Source organism: Diorhabda carinulata, chromosome 12 (genome assembly GCF_026250575.1).
Source record: "Diorhabda carinulata isolate Delta chromosome 12, icDioCari1.1, whole genome shotgun sequence".
Classification (NCBI taxonomy): domain Eukaryota; kingdom Metazoa; phylum Arthropoda; class Insecta; order Coleoptera; family Chrysomelidae; genus Diorhabda; species Diorhabda carinulata.
In genome coordinates this window covers 13431524-13448175 of record NC_079471.1, presented here as the reverse complement: position 1 = coordinate 13448175, position 16652 = coordinate 13431524, and the positions used below count along the sequence as shown (strand labels likewise).

The window sequence follows — 16652 nt, the reverse complement described above, 5'->3', positions numbered from 1 at the left end:
GTAATAGTTCTACGCTCGTCATTGTTGCTGTAAAAATTTCAAACACAAATGTCCGCAATTTATTTGATTGTAGTTTTGATATTGGGTATTGTTGTAGAAAATTCTCGCACTCTTTCCCCCCAGATATTCAACAACTTCTTTCGGCGGCTTCAAATTACCAAATGAATCAAAATACTCTACATCGTTGTTTATCTTTCTGTAAGCCACCCAATGACTCCCACTATTCTTAGAGACATCTAAATTAACCACTGCGCATTCTTGTCTTCGAGGACCGTCTTTGGGGAGGGTGTCTCGTATGAAAACTCCTTGAAAATGTGGTATTTTAAGTAATTTTGCATAATGCGCAATGTCAAAGTCAGATAGTGCGTGATTGGGTTGCTTTATTAGTTTTTTTTTGTTTTTTTAAATACAATCCAAATCCACCTTTTGAATACTTTTTCAAGTATAGGCCAGATCCTACACGTTCCATAGCCTTATTATGACGTACATCTTCCTCCAATTTCTTTTGCGCATGCTTAGCATCAATGACGGTTTTTGCAATCCCAGCAGCACCACCTGACAAAGCTCCAAGTGCCGAAAGACCGGCAAACAAAGGAATAAGTGGTAGGAAACCTCCGGATTTCGCTACAGGTATTACTCGAGGAACCTCGACTTCTTTTTTGCCCCCAAATTCTTTAATAAGTGCTTTGGCTGCTCGTAAGGCAAACGTTGCGGTGTCTTTCAAAGATGTTCCTCTCTTCAATGACTTTCCCACTTTCAGAATAACATCTCGATGCAAGGAACGACGTTTGCGACGACGACAACCCATTCCCAGCTTTCTTTTCACCTTCATTCCGCCTGTTACAAGTAATGCAGCAGCTTTCTCTCCCATTGAAGCGTCTTTTGATTTGACGCGTGCCCAAGCTTTATCTTCAAGTATCTGATCGGCTTTGTGTCGTTCTTCGAGAGACTTATTCTTCCAGTAAGAAATATCGTGTTGTTTACAAGCAGCGTCCAAGGGGTTGATGCCCGGATCTCCACGATCAAGACGTTTTTCCAATTTTGTACCATCTAAAAAAAAACAATTAATTTTTTCGGAAAAAATAGTCTTAGCGGTGGTTTACTTACGTCCACAGTACTGATAGCTAGGTAAGTGAAGTTCAATAGGTAGTTTATAGGTGAGAGAATTCAAAATACCCTCTCCTTCAAACACCAACATTAAGACTGACACGCTTAATTGGTGACACCTATATTTAAAGAGTAGTACTACGAAAAACGACACACACAATGAAAATAATTCAACAAGAGCAGACTATACCCATTGAAAATCTGGATTTCACCTCAACACCAACTGTTGGCAAACATGGTAAATTGTTGCCAAATTCTTTCCGTGCCATTATATGTGGCCCCAGTGGGTGTGGTAAGACGAACGTCGTGCTGGCGCTCCTATTCAATCCAAATGGCGCGAAATTCAAAAATGTTTATGTCTATTCAAAATCGTTATTTCAACCAAAGTATCAATTGCTACAAGAAGTTATAGCGCAAGTCAAGGGTGTTGGGTATTTCCCATTTAAAGACAATGAGGAAATAATTAGTCCAGAGAAAGCTCGACCAAATTCCATCTTTTTATTCGATGACGTAGCCTGTGACGGTCAGCAGAAACTTCGTGAATACTACTCCATGTGTAGGCATAAAGATATTGATGCTGCATATCTTTGTCAAACATACTCAAAAATACCGAAACAGCTTATTCGCGACAATTGTAATGTTATTGTGTTATTCAAGCAGGATGAGGTGAACTTGAAACATATATTCGACGAACACGTATCTCCAGACATGACGTTTGACACATTCAAAAATGTGTGTTCAAAGTGTTGGTGTGATCGCTATGGTACTTTGGTAATTATGAAGGATTTTACCCTTAATGGTCGTAGGTATCGCAAAGGATTCGATAAATATATAAAATTGTAAGCTGCATCTTTAGTCCATACCAAAATGTCTGACGATAAGGTAGCTAATGCATTGCGCAAGAAAAATGTGTCCGAACTTGCCAGATCGATTCGCAAAAAATACTTGTCGTTGAAATTAGGTAAATCAGAGCAAGATGAGTCTATTAATAAACTATTCAAGCCGATATCTAAACCACTTGAAGAAATTGTGCAATCCTCAAAGACATTACAAAAAACGATTACAAATTTAAATCCAAAAGAGGAAATAAAGAAGGAAGAACCACCTGATGATGTGTTTACACCTTTTCTCGAAACGGAACCGGTGGCCGATACCGATGAATTCGGAAATATTACACGTTCTGAATCTCCAGAAGAGATGCGCCCCGAAATTTCCCAGGAAGCTATCGCAGACTATTTGGACCAATATCCAGCCATCAGTCATCAGTTCATTGAAGATTACTTCCAAAAAGATGATAAAATTGATAAAAATTATGGTCCGATATACAACGATGAAATCGGTTGGTCATTAGGCAAACGTCGAATTGCATTTGATGGGAAAACCGGTAATATAAACATACTACCTGAGAAAAACAAAGGAGGAAGATATGTAATTGGAACACCAGGCTTGTATGAGCTTCTATTTTACCGAGACCCCAGTTACTGAAAAATATCACTACATCATAAAACCTTTATTCAAAACAAAATCTCTAACGACGACGAATAGATCGTCGCAGGTATTGACTCGTCTAAAATCGATTCCTTCAGCAAAAGGAAAAGGCATCGATCGTTTAAGATATAATGATAAACCTATGGAGTATATTTATTGGGATGATGCGAATGAAATGGTGGAACGTTTGAAGTTGTTGATTGCTTCAAAAGAGGCAGGTAATACGTCACACGACAACGAAATAGTAGCAATTATCAATGAACTCAAGGAGGCTGATATAATAGAATAATACAAGTTGAAACTTGTTCATTTTAATTATGCCAGTCGATAAATTCGGACATAGACATCAAACGTCCGATGCGCGTTTACCAGTGAAAATTACGTTTCCTCATACACAGGACGGTAATATTGATATTGAAAATATGAAAATTTGTAATGTTAAGGAACCGACAACAAATAGTGATGCTGCAACAAAAAAATATGTTGATGTGCAGTTGAATGACCTACGTGCTATCAACTCGCCATTAATTCAAGCACATGGTGTGATGCTGCAGCAACAAGACCGTGATATAAAGGATTTAGCTGTAGGATTGAACGAAATGAGAAATGAGCTTCATAAGACGAAAATCCCCATATTACAGGCGCACATTACTAACTTACAAAATAAAACTAACGAAATTGATACATTTATTTCGCGAAATCCCCCTGTAGCAGCTAGGGATATGGCTACGAAGAAATACGTTGACGCGTCAATTGTTGCAGCCAAAATATTTATTCGAAAAGAATTCACTGCTTCTATTAACATGTGTGTTGAGAGCATACGTGAGTTACAAAAAGAAATTACAGAAAATACCAGATCCGTCTCTGATATGAAAACTAACGTTTCGGGCATTGTAAACAATATTAAGGTTATGAATACGAATATCGTTAACCGCATTAACAGTCTGGAGCTGAAGCTAGCTGGTAGTACGTCATAATATGTATTCTAAAGAAAAAATTCATCTTGTAAACGAACTCCACAAACCGATACGGAAAAAATTTCCTCGGAGACGCACTATTATTAAGGGTCTTGACGATCTTTGGCAAATGGATCTTGCGGAGATGAGGAATTTTGCATCACAAAATAGGAATCATAAAATGATACTGGTCGTCATTGATTGTTTTTCAAAGTTTGTGTGGACACGCCCACTAAAAACGAAGACCGGAGAGGAGATTACTCGGGCATTCTCGGACATTCTCGCTCACACTAGACGAATACCAAAAAATCTGCAATCTGATCAGGGAAAGGAATTTTACAACAGCAAATTTCAAAATTTAATGAGAAAACACAACATAAATCATTATAGCGTATTTAGTACAATGAAAGCCTCTATGGCAGAGCGAGTTATAAGAACGCTAAAATCGAAACTCTACAAGTATTTCAGTTTAAATGGCACCTACAAATGGATTGATATTCTGCCTCAAATAACTCAAAACTATAACAATACAAAACATTCCACATCAAAATATAAACCTTCTCAAGTCAACAAATCCAACGAAAAATCTATTTTGAATAACACCTATAGTCATTTAAAGATAGCCGGTCCACGAAAATTTAAAGTTGGCGACATTGTGCGCATATCCAAGGCAAAGCATGTCTTTGAAAAAGGATATACACCCAATTGGACTACAGAACTATTCAAAATCACCAAAGTTAAAATTACCAATCCTGCTACGTATTTACTTGAAGACATGCAAGGTACACCAATCAGCGGCTGCTTCTATCATGAAGAACTACAGAAAACATCGAATCCAGACATTTACTTAGTTGAAAAGGTGCTCAGAAGAAAGGGTAACAAAATGTACGTCAAGTGGCTTGGTTTGGATAGCAAACACAACAGTTGGATAGAAAATATTGATATTGTATAGATTTTTTTCCCCCGCTTCGCCGCGCTAAAAAAACCTTGAAAGAGCTCTCTATAAATTGGAGTGAGCTTTGGATATCAAACTCAGTTTTAGCAACATGAGTTCCCAAGATAGTGGTATTGTCGACATCGAATCTGATTCGAGTAACTACAGTTCAGAGTTAGATAGAATATTGGAAAACTATGAGACTTCTGCCAAGTCTGAAAACATTTACCTGCTTTCAACACAGTATCCAATTTCGGGGTATGAAGTAAAATGTGGAATAAGTCCTGCAAGATCATTCACACCTGTTGTTATCTTATCTCAACATCTTAAGTTCAGCAAAATATCTTTCAGTACTTATGAATGGAATACCTTTATCTCAATTATGTCACAACAGATCTTTCATACCGGAGACGAGTTCAAACCTGATTCATTACCATGTGGAGATTACTGTACCATCACCCCATTGAATTACGATGACAGTAAGGTAATTTTAGTCAAGAAACATGGTGTTGAGTATTACATGGATGAAGAAGAAGTATCGCAAATTTTAGAATTAAATAATTTAATTATACAACGTATATCTGTGTTAGAAAATTTGAATTTTTGTGAATATTATTATAATGTTTTGGATTTCTGTAAAAATACCTTCTCCGAAAGTCCTTTACAAATTTTATACGCATTTTGTTCTATTACACCAAACGATATGTTACACAATGCTCTTAGAGAATTTGTATACTTTTATAAAGTTAAAGTTATCAATGATTTAAATAAATAATTATTATTGTTATTGTTGTTTTTTTATGTTACTTTCAAGTCACCCGGTATACGTAACTTTTAACTGTATTTCAGTAATAAGACGCTATCAGTTAACCGCAGATTTTTATATTACAAGATTAGCACTCCCGCTGTTATCATCGCAACAAATCTGTCTCGATTACGTGCGTGATACCTTACATTGACAAAAAATCTCTTTTTATTTATACGTTATACTTTTATGTTACAAGATTAGCGAATAATAATGGTATATATAATTTTTTAAAACCCAAAGACTTTTAACCGACCTGGTATATCATCGCAACGAATCTGTCTCGATTACGTGCGTGATACCTTACATTGACAAAAAATCTCTTTTTATTTATACGTTATACTTTTATGTTACAAGATTAGCCAATAATAACGGTATATATAATTTTTTAAAACCCAAAGACTTTTAACCGACCTGGTATATCACCGCTCCCGCTGTTATCATCGCAACGAATATATAACTTTACGCATGCGCAAAAACATATAGTGGAAAACAGGTTAAAAACAAAAAGTAGGGAGAGGAAATGGCACGACTATTTGGCAAAAGTAGGGGAGGGAGAAAACCTAATTTATAGAACCGTGGAAGAGATAGTTAAATTAGCGGTGGAGAGGGGGGAAAAATAGTCAAAGTAGTTATCGGAGAAGGTATTAAGAAGGTAAAAATAAGGAAAATACTAGAATATGTAGGAAGGAGGGAGGAAATAGAATGGAAAATAATTACTAAAGGAGAGGAAATTAGAGGTGGAGGAAGGAAGGAAGGAGTAACGGGAGGTGAGTCGCTATTTATCAAAACTGGCGATAAAAAATTTTCAGATGTTCTAAAAAATATAAAGAACGTAGTTAATGTAGAAAAGAAGTAGAAAAGTCGAGTCCGTCCGGAAGACGGGAGAGGGTGACCTCCTGGTGAAAGTCGGGGTCAAGGAGCAGCCGAAAGACTGAGGGAAGAAATAAGTAGTAGGGTCGACACAAAGATGGACATGACGGTGAGGAGAGAGGAAGCAGTCTTCACCGTCATGGAGGTAGAACCTTCGATTACTCCCTCGGAGTTAAAGGAGGCCGTCTGTGAGTGGACGGGTATCGAAAGTAAAGAAGTGGAAGTAAAAGGAATGAGGGAGAGCAGGGGAGGCCGAGAGACGGCCACCCTAGCAGTTAGAGAAGAAAAAGCGGCTGCCCTTAGAACAGCTCAAAGAATTAAGTTACATTGGCAGTATTGTCTAGAGTATGACCACAGCACCTACCAGTGCAAAGGTAGAGATCGGAGTAGGTGCTGTTTCAACTGCGTTAAGGAGGGGCACCGGGCACAAGAGTGCCAAAATGAGGCGTGGTGCCTCTCTTGCGAAGATAAAGGCCACAGGACGGACACGATGGAGTGACCTAGATATAGAAACACCGTCTTTGGTAAATAGTGACTGGGGATTAGAATAAGGATAGTATTTAAGCATCGACACGCCTTTTAGGTTAAAATAAAAATGGCCTCTAGCAAGACCGGCATCAAGGTTTTGCAGATTAACGTGAGAAGGGCCAAACTATCTCATGACCTGACCCACGCTAAAGCTGACAGCAGAGCGGCTCTATCGGACCAGCAGTATGGCTTCCGCAAGGGTCGTTCAGCAGTGGACGCCGCAAAGTGGGTACACGATGCGGCGAAAGCTTCAAGAAGAAGATAGTTGGTCCTTTTAATGGTTGACATAAAAAACGAGTTTAATTCAGCCAACTGGGGCCTCATAATAAAAAAACTAAATGAAATGGAGACCCCAGGATATTTGGTTAACGTCATAAAGGACTACCTAACGCAAAACAGAGTATGCGTATCGAGAAGGCAGCAATTCAATGACCGCCGGAGTACCTCAAGGGTCGATGTGAGGACCGACCCTTTGGATATATATTATATGGCGGGGTACTCATACTACTAGAGGGCGGCACCAGATCGATCGCATACGCTGACGATCTAGCTATATTAGCGGAAAGCGATATGAATTGGGGTATCATGAATTCTGATTACTATGTAAATAACAATGTGACCATAGGAACAGTCGACGACTACGCGCGAATAAACTTTCTAATATGAATCAAATCTTGAAAGTCAATGTTTAATAAAGATAATTTAATTTATCCCTCCTTTGTGTCTTTATATTATCTTGTGTGTGTGTGTGTGTGTTTGTGTTCTTGGAGTTGAGACCTTACCACCTAACAAATTTTTAAGAGTACGATTCATTACAAAAAATTCACTAATCGATCATATTTCCAAGCCTTGAGAATATAAGGAAAAACTGAAAAGTTCCATTGAAAATAAAAAATAATCATGATGTAAAAAATGTGATAAAAGCCAGATAATAATAGAGTAGAAAGTAGAGTTACAGTAAGTTATTCATAAATCCGACACACCATTAATAAATCTAATTCAAGTCAAGAAATAGTTCTTTATAAAAATCTTTCTATTGATTTATAAATTTTTAGCTGCGAAATTTTCCATAGTGTGTTTAGTTCGATATCTAGCATATAACTAATTATTTTTCGGTGAATGTCTTGTGGACGAATCTTAAAAACTTGAATAAAATGATTTGAATTATTTAAGAATTATGTAAGAAACATATCGAGGTTGAAAAATAATTAGCTAGGTCCTAAGTGACTAGTCGAAATTTAACCCTTGATTAAACTGAACCGTAAGATAGTGCATCTTTATTTAATATATATATATAATATATATATATATATATATATATATATATATATATATATGTGTGTGTGTGTGTGTCTGTGTATGTATATATGGATGCAGTTATTGAGGCCTCAAATTGAATATTGTAATTAATTATCATAACTGCCTAGTTTTGCCATTAGTTGCTTCAGAGACAGATCCTAATGCCTTCTGAGTATATATTTCAAGTTAATCAATTAATGATTGTGTGAATAATATTAAAAGATTTAAAAATTAAAAATGAAATGAAATTTGCCAAAAATGAAATAGTAGGTCATAAAGAAATCTGTGTGTACTGTGTAAAAAATACCGGTACGACCTAATACGAGCGGTTGAATTGTTGATAGAAATTTCATGCACCCCACGATTTATTCTCTAGTCTAATCAAAGTCTTGATTGGAAAATTAGTGCGATGATTATTTATTACCAAAAGCAAATTACTAATTTGCCAAGTTGTTGAACATGTATTAGTTTTGAAAGGAATAACGCTAACAATTATTACTCTGTCGCAATTATAAAAATAGTGCGTGCATAAAAAAATAGGACGTGGATCGTTTATGAACTTTGTGAATATAAAACAAATTTTTAAATTTATTTCAACATAATTTGAGAGGTTAATTGTTGATAGAAATTTCATCAGTCTAATATAAATCCCAAATTTCTCCAATATTTGAATGACAACTTCAGCTATGTCAGCGATAGGTGGTTAGATTTCTTCTGCGATCCGCCATATTTCGTCCAAAGCTAATTCTTGGATTTATTTATCACAAGCCGCTATTTATCGTATTTATCTAATCTTTTAATTAATTCATTATCCTCATTTATATAACATTTCGCGTAGAAAATGCATTAAACAGGTACACCCTCCCTCATGCACGACATTTTTCATCCTTCAGCCGTTTTCCAGTTTTTAATCCAAGATCCTAGTTACGTTTTTCACGCCACGACATGATAAAAAACTCGTTTCACATGCTATGCCCTACGATAAATGTTACGAAAAATGATGATAAAAAAACTTCATCTTCAAGTCCGCGCAATAGAAAAATGGAAACTATAGACCGGCTGAAAACTGCTAACCCTCGAAACGAGATGTCACCAGACGACTGACTATGCACCTACAAATCAAACAAGTACCAGCAGCTCAAAATCCAGAATGGCCTGTCAGTAAAGAAACGCAGCATTTCGTCCAAAGTTAATTCTCGGATCAATTAATCACAAGTCGCTATTTATCGTCATTACAGAGCCTTTTAATTAATTCATTACCCTCATTTATATAAAAATAAAACTTCTGCACCCCAATATTTTATGTTATATCCCTAAATTTATTATGTATAATAACAATGGTCGACAAGAATTTCGTAACACAGGTGAGACATTAATTTTTTAAATAGAAATACCCGTCTAATAATAAAAAAAATATTCATTAATTCCTAATATCTAGGACTTTTCAATAGTTCAATTATCCCTATTTTTATTGGCTAGCAGGTAGGTAATTTTATAAAGGGGTGCATAAAATCGGTAAATTTTATGGCCGAAAAAGTACCTGAACTGTATTATTCAGAATAATAAACATGAAAATAACATTAAAAATTAGTATTTTGTTGAGTTTCAGGTAAAGGGTTCTCTTCTGTTCATAGTGCAAAAAGTGATTATAAAGACGAAAGTGTCGAGTCAAACGCGCCGCAGTTTATTTATTGTGAAATTCAAATACCTTAGAGAAATTTTTCGCCAGTTGAGTGATGCCAAATTAAGGGAAGGTATTTTTATTGAGCCACAAATAAGAAAATTGCCGGTCGATGACCACGCAGGAACTTTTACCGTGGAATGCATTTGTTAGTGTAGTGCTCGAATGTCATTGAAAATTCATCGTCTCTATTCGCGTCTGACATTTTTTCCCGAAAATTTGGGAGCTTTCAGTGATGAGCAGTGAGGTGAAAGGATCCACCAGGATATTAGAATAATGGGTGATTACGGTTTGTTTTTCAAAAAGAGAAACTGCAACCCCTCATAAAAGGAAAAAGTAGAGCTAATTGATATTGAAAAGGATTTTTTTTTAAATTTTGGTTTTCAATACACGTGAAGCATATTTACTAGATGTAAACTATGAATATTGTCAATATGTAAGATTTATAAAACGTGAAATTATTTTTTCAAATAAATATTTTAAATATTTTACAAATGAATATGATTCTGAAAATGTAACTTAAAAACTTAACTCAAGTGTTATTATTATTTATTTTTTTCATATTTTCCATTTTATCACAATATGCTATTCATTCTTGTGTTACTTCAAAAACATTTTTTTTTGTCGACCATTCTAATTATTCATATTCAGATAAATTTTAAACATTAGTAGAAAAAATAGAAACTATAGAAATTTAACTCAACATAGGGAATTTTTTTACCAATCAATCTTGGACGGAAAAAACTATAAAAATCAAATTGAACATTTCTATAACAACCACCTCTCAAAAATAAAAAAAAGATATTAAACATGCAGTATGAGACAATTACTGAATTACGAGAAAATTTGGAATTTGTGAATTTACTTCTGTATTTGGATACAAGAAAATAATAAATTTTAATAAATTCGAATATGTATTCTTACGAAATTTCATACAGATATTATAATGACAAAAATAGTAAGAATTCAAAACGAAGATGACAAGATCTTCTACGGGAAATAAAATTTATGCAAGAATACAGTAACCATGAATAACTAATTTCAGAGTAACAATTGAAAATCTGGAATAATTATACAGTGAAAATTTATCACAAATTTACAGTTGAAATTTAAATATAAGAAAATAATTGAAGATTGGAAAAAAAATTAAAGAAAAAAAAACAATTTTCAAATATCACAATTCCAGAAATAAAAAATGAAATAAGTCTAAAAGATAAAAATATACCCAGAATATAAAATTATATAAAAATAAATAAATTTTATATTCACACAAATATTAAACATCAATAATACAAAAATGAAAATAGGAAAGACAGAAATTACTTACATTTGTAAATGATGCACTTCACGATTCACAATTCACAAAAATATTCAAAAGGATTTTGAATAATAAGTTACAACGTAAGCTGGAGAGAGAGAGAGATTCGTTGGGTAGAATTTGGAAGGAAGGTTTTTTTTTGGGTAATTTGGATATGTTTGCTTAGGCCCTGATGTAGGAAATTTTTTTCCTCTGCAGGGCTGGGTTTGTGGCTGTTTTGTTGGGGAGTGATTGCTCGGCTGCTTCTAGCGGGGTTGTTATTTTTTATCCAAGAATTTTTTTAATTAATTTTTTTTCTTTTTTTTTTCCTTTGGGTTTTTTTTATATTTTTTTTGTTTATTTTGTGTTTTTTCTTAATCTAATTGGGGGTGGGCGGGTACAGCTGCGGCTGTATTATTCCCTATCGTCGGTCATTTGTCTGGAGAATCGGTTCTCCAGGTTGCAGGGAAACCGCAGAAAACCTGCAACTCCGACGATCGAATAACAGAGTGAGGGTGGGTGTTGGGGGTCGGAATTTATCTGATTAATATGTGGGAACTATGGAGGAAATTAAGGTAGGTTTCCGGGAGATCTTCGTATGCTGTTGCTAGTAGTCGAAGTCGCGGATAAGGGAATTTTTTTTTGGGTTTTGAGCCTAGTGGCCGCGTATTGTTGGTCCAGGGGATGAGGAGGGTCTCTTTCGCAGCGGAATTACTTGATTCGATGGTTCGAATCACATAGCGGGCTTACCTACAATGGATGAAAACGACGTTTTTATAACAGAGGCCCTTCTTCCTTCACCCAACTTTGTTCTCGGCCAATCGAAACAAGGGTTCGAAAGATGTAGCCAATCCCAACAAAGCGATCAGAACATGTGGGGAAGGGCATTTTTCATTCTTCTTAGTATTTTTGTGGTGAAAGGTTCAAAATTGTGAGCACCAAGACCGTTTGTCCCAAAAATTAATAGAGAATATTCTAGCTTTCAAAAATTCAATTTTATAATATTCTATCTTTTATATCTTCAAATTTCAAGTTTTTAAGTCGATTATGGAAAAGAAGGATGAAAATTTATACAAATGAAGTAGCTGTCGATAGGAAGATTGGGAAACTTGATTTTTCACACAAGTTAGCTTCCTATTTGATGGAAATTTCCATTTCGTGGAAGGTATTTATTATTATTACATACATACTTTCTTTTGTTAACTTCACCAGAGAATATTAAAAATGAATAGATTCAGTGTTTTTTTAATAATATAAATTAGAAATAATTTACGTTTGAAATTTTTTTCCAAGTGGCTCAATTAATAAAATAGTCCAGAAAATGATTTTTTCAAATGATTATTAAAAACATGGAATATTATTTTCGAAAAATTCAATTTTATAAAAATTTGTTTTAGAAAAAAACGATGTATAATAACTTTAAAAAATTCTTTCAAGTCGCTTATATGATAAAATAGTCCTGAAAATGATTTTTTTTGCAAATGATTATTAAAAATATGGAATTTTAGATTCGAAAAATTCAATTTTATAAATTTCTGCATAAGAACAAAACAGTGTATAATAATTTTATCAATCAATTATCAAAGTAATCCACAGATCCGAAGTTTAAAACATTTTATATTTTTAAATTTCAGGTCCAGTTTGGGAAAGAAAGACGAAAATTTATAACAAATGAAATAGCTGTCGATCTGAAGATTGGGAAACTTGATTTTTCACACCAGTTTGCTTCCTATTTGATGGAATTTGGAAAATTTCCATTCCGTAAAAGGTATTTATCATTTTACATACATACTTTCTTCTATTAACTTGATCAGAGAATATTAAAAATAAACAGATTCGGTGGTTTTTCTTTAATGATTGATATATATTAGAAATAATTTACGTTTGAAAAAAATTTCCAAGTCAATTCTATAATAAAATAGCCCAGATGTTTTTTTCTCAAATGATTATTGGTAAAATGGAATTTCAGTTTCGAATAATTTAATTATGTAAAGTTCTGCATTAGAAAAAACTATATATGATGATTTTATTATTCAATTGTCTAAGTAAGATTCGAAGATTACCTTAGATAGTTATTACATTTTATTTTTTCAAATTTCAAGTCGAAAATGGGTAAGAATGATGAAAATTTATAACAAATGAAGTAGCTATCGATATTCGATAAACTCTTGAGAAAATATTTTATTTTGCAAAATATATTATTACACATATACATTCAACTAACTTGAGCAGAAAACATTCAAAATTAAAAAAGAAACAGTTTCAGTTTTCTTTTTTTAAGAGTTGATATAAATTAGAAACAATTAACGTTTCAGTAAATTGTTCACAGTCGGTTATAAAATAAAATGTCCAGAAAATATGTTTTTTTTTTTCGAATTATTATTAAAAAAATGTAAATTTCATTTCGATAAATTCAATTTTATTAAGTTTTGTATAAGAACAAAATAGTGTACAATAATTTTATCATTCAATTATTATCAAAGTAATTCACAGATCCGAAGTTTACAACATTTTATATTTTTAAATTTCAGGTCCAGTTTGGGAAAGAAAAACGAAAATTTATAACAAACTAGCTGACCCGGCAAACGTTGTTTTGCCATATAAATAATTTCCTAGTAATTTCTAGTGTAGACAAAAAATAGCTTACTTATTGTAAGTATGTATGTATGTTAGAATGTATATATTGTATGTATGTAAAAATGTGGTATATGCGTGAAATAAGCATGGAGCGCTTTGAACGATGAGGGAATATAAAAATAACAAAAGGCAAACATTATTTTTAAGTTATTATAATTTATTCCTTAAAATTATATATCATTAATTAAACAATTACGACAGTAACACTATTAAACAATATCAATCTCTTAATGCTATAGCGTGAACAATATTTTTTGTTAGTCCATCTTTAGCTAACACAAACAAACTGGATGGTTTACCCACTCGAGAGCATGCCACGTATAATTGTCCGTGTGAAAAACATGGTGTTCTCAAATCTAATCCACAAACAGACATCGTTTGACCTTGGGATTTGTTGATAGTCATTGCAAATGCCAATCTAATCGGAAACTGAATACGTTTGAATTGAATTGGCACATTTGTAGGTATAATAGGAATCCGTGGTATGAGTATATTTTCACCTCTGAACTTGCCATTTAAAATCCTGGCTTCGATCACGTTTTTCATTAATTTTTGAATGACTAATCGCGTACCGTTGCACAGCCGGGGCGGGTTCAAATTACGAAGCAAGATCATTGGAGATCCAACCTTTAATTGTAAATTATGCGGTGGCATGCCTGGCAAATCCAGTAAGTTCAAAAACTCTGTGGGAAAATTTACTGCTTCGCTATCGTCGCAAACTGTATCAATAGATTTATATGATACCAAGTTCCCTGGCAACAACATTTGTATCTTCAGATTTAAATTATCAACGTCTACATTTTTTGCCGCTAAAATCGCTCTTTCTGCAAGCCACTCATCCCTACTCCGTGCTGTTTACTGGGTCAGAAGTGACACCTGTAGACATCTGGCGGGGATAACTAATTAAATGACGATTGATCAGTTTTTGATCGGAGAGGAAAAATGATTAAATTACTAAAATGGCTATTAAAAAATAAGGGTTGATCGTAAAAGGGTGAAAATTGAGGATTGTATGTATTTTTGTATGTTGTATCATAAAAAAATAGAAATTAAAAATTTTGTCTAAAAAATAAAAAAAAAAAATTTAGGGGTGGACTACTCCTAACATTTAGGGGGATGAAAAATAGATGTTGGCCGATTCTCATAGATACCGGATAAGCACAAAAAATTTCATCAAAATTGGTCAAGCCGTTTCGGAGGAGTATGGCAACGAAAACTGTGACACGAGAATTTTATATATTAAAAAAAAAAGAAGACTAGATGAAGTAACCATCGATATGAAGATTGCAAAACGAAATTTTTTACACACGCATAGAAGATACAATAATTATCACACACATACTTTCAATTTACTTAACTGAAAATACCAAACATAACAAGAAAAATTCATACGAATATTATTCTCCAGATATTTGTAATTTTTTTTTTATACGATTTTTTTGGTTGTGAAACTTTTCTATCAAATAAAGAACTCAAAAGTAACTTGATTTTCATATCTTTGTAAGCACCAGACAAAATTTTATCATTGCGTTATAACTTTACTATCATTAGAAAACGAAATCACCCAACCTAATTTAATGTATATAAAAATTTGTAGTCACATATGGTCTTGCCTGCTTCATTTATGATCAAATTCCAAAGACATACATCACACAATCATCCCCATAGCAGATACTTGTTAGTCCACTATGTTAGAGCAACTTCAAGCCTGTACTTGTCGTTTCTAGAGAACTAATTTTCTGAAAAAAATTAGCTTAACCCAACAGCCTCGTGCTCATAGTTGAAGAAAATCTCAACAGATTACTTAGAAAGTCATTTGAATAAAAATCACATCTACAAGTTAAACTTAATTAGTTATATAACCAAGAGTATTGAAAAAATTAACAAAAAGTTCGTTAATTAATTATATACATCTATCCATGATTCAAATAAAAAAAATTAGTAAATTGTCAATTGAAGGGATAAAGTTTAAGGAGATTTTCTAAAAACTACAAGTCCTTATTGTACCCGAGGATAACCATGCGATCACACTATATCACATATCACACAAACATCAAAACAAGAAAGTATAAATTCAAAAATTTGGAAATATAACACATCAAAGAACTACAAACTCTTCATTGTACCTAGATACCTATAAAAAAATATATAATTCGTTTCAATTCATATTCAGATGGATTAATAAATAAATTAATAACTTTCATAATGCCCTAAGTGTTATTTCAAACATATCATCTTCTTTTGTCGTTTCCAACGTGTGGACATTTAACTTTCAAATTTTAATTTATTCCATCAATTTTTACACAAAATTTCACCAGAATCTAATCAATTTTATCAAAGTTATTTGGATAATATTCTCAAAATAATCTCTGTATTTTAAATGGTTTCTAAAGACATTTTGGAAAAAAATGTATTGTATTATAATTTCTTGATATTTAGTCTAAATTTTAATAAAATTTTTCGAATTAAGTCAAAAATAAAGTGGCTCTGTTTAATAATAAATAGGTAATTATGTAAACGAATTTGAAACGATATCTCCGTATGTAAACAATCAAATTGTTCCTGGAATCCTGTATGTCTCCTGTCTCCTATATGTAACCATCAACAAATTATCATGGAAATAATTTTCATAGCACACCCAATAAATAACAAAAAAAAACATTTCATTTGAAATTAATCTTGAAACTGTTATAAAAACGTTACTTAGACGTGTATGACAAATTTTAGTATTTTCTTTACAATAGGAAAATTGTTTTAGATTTAATTTGTAAAGAATTTATTAGATAAAAAATTTATTTTTCAGACAGGTTAAGTTTTGGAAAGAAGCGTGTTACGACTTCTAAATTTTATATGGAAGCTAAACCTGGCAACGCTGCGACCACGAGGGCCCAGAAGAGAGACAGCAAAACCCAGAGAATTCAAGATACACACCACATGCAGACGTAAAATTTATAAAAATCTGTTTAATGTATTATAATTCAATATCAATATATGAGATGCAAGGATAATATATGTAATTAAAGTTGTGCGTTTACGAGATACAATAG

General features: G+C 33.2%; 1 long non-coding RNA gene across 1 annotated transcript; it reads left to right on the top strand.

Moving 5' to 3' along the window:
- The first annotated feature begins 12612 nt into the window (after positions 1 to 12612).
- Positions 12613 to 16535, top strand: LOC130899853 (uncharacterized). Its single transcript, XR_009060109.1, has 3 exons — positions 12613 to 12736; positions 13500 to 13620; positions 16409 to 16535. It is a non-coding gene; the product is annotated as an uncharacterized LOC130899853 (long non-coding RNA).
- Positions 16536 to 16652: the final 117 nt, after the last annotated feature.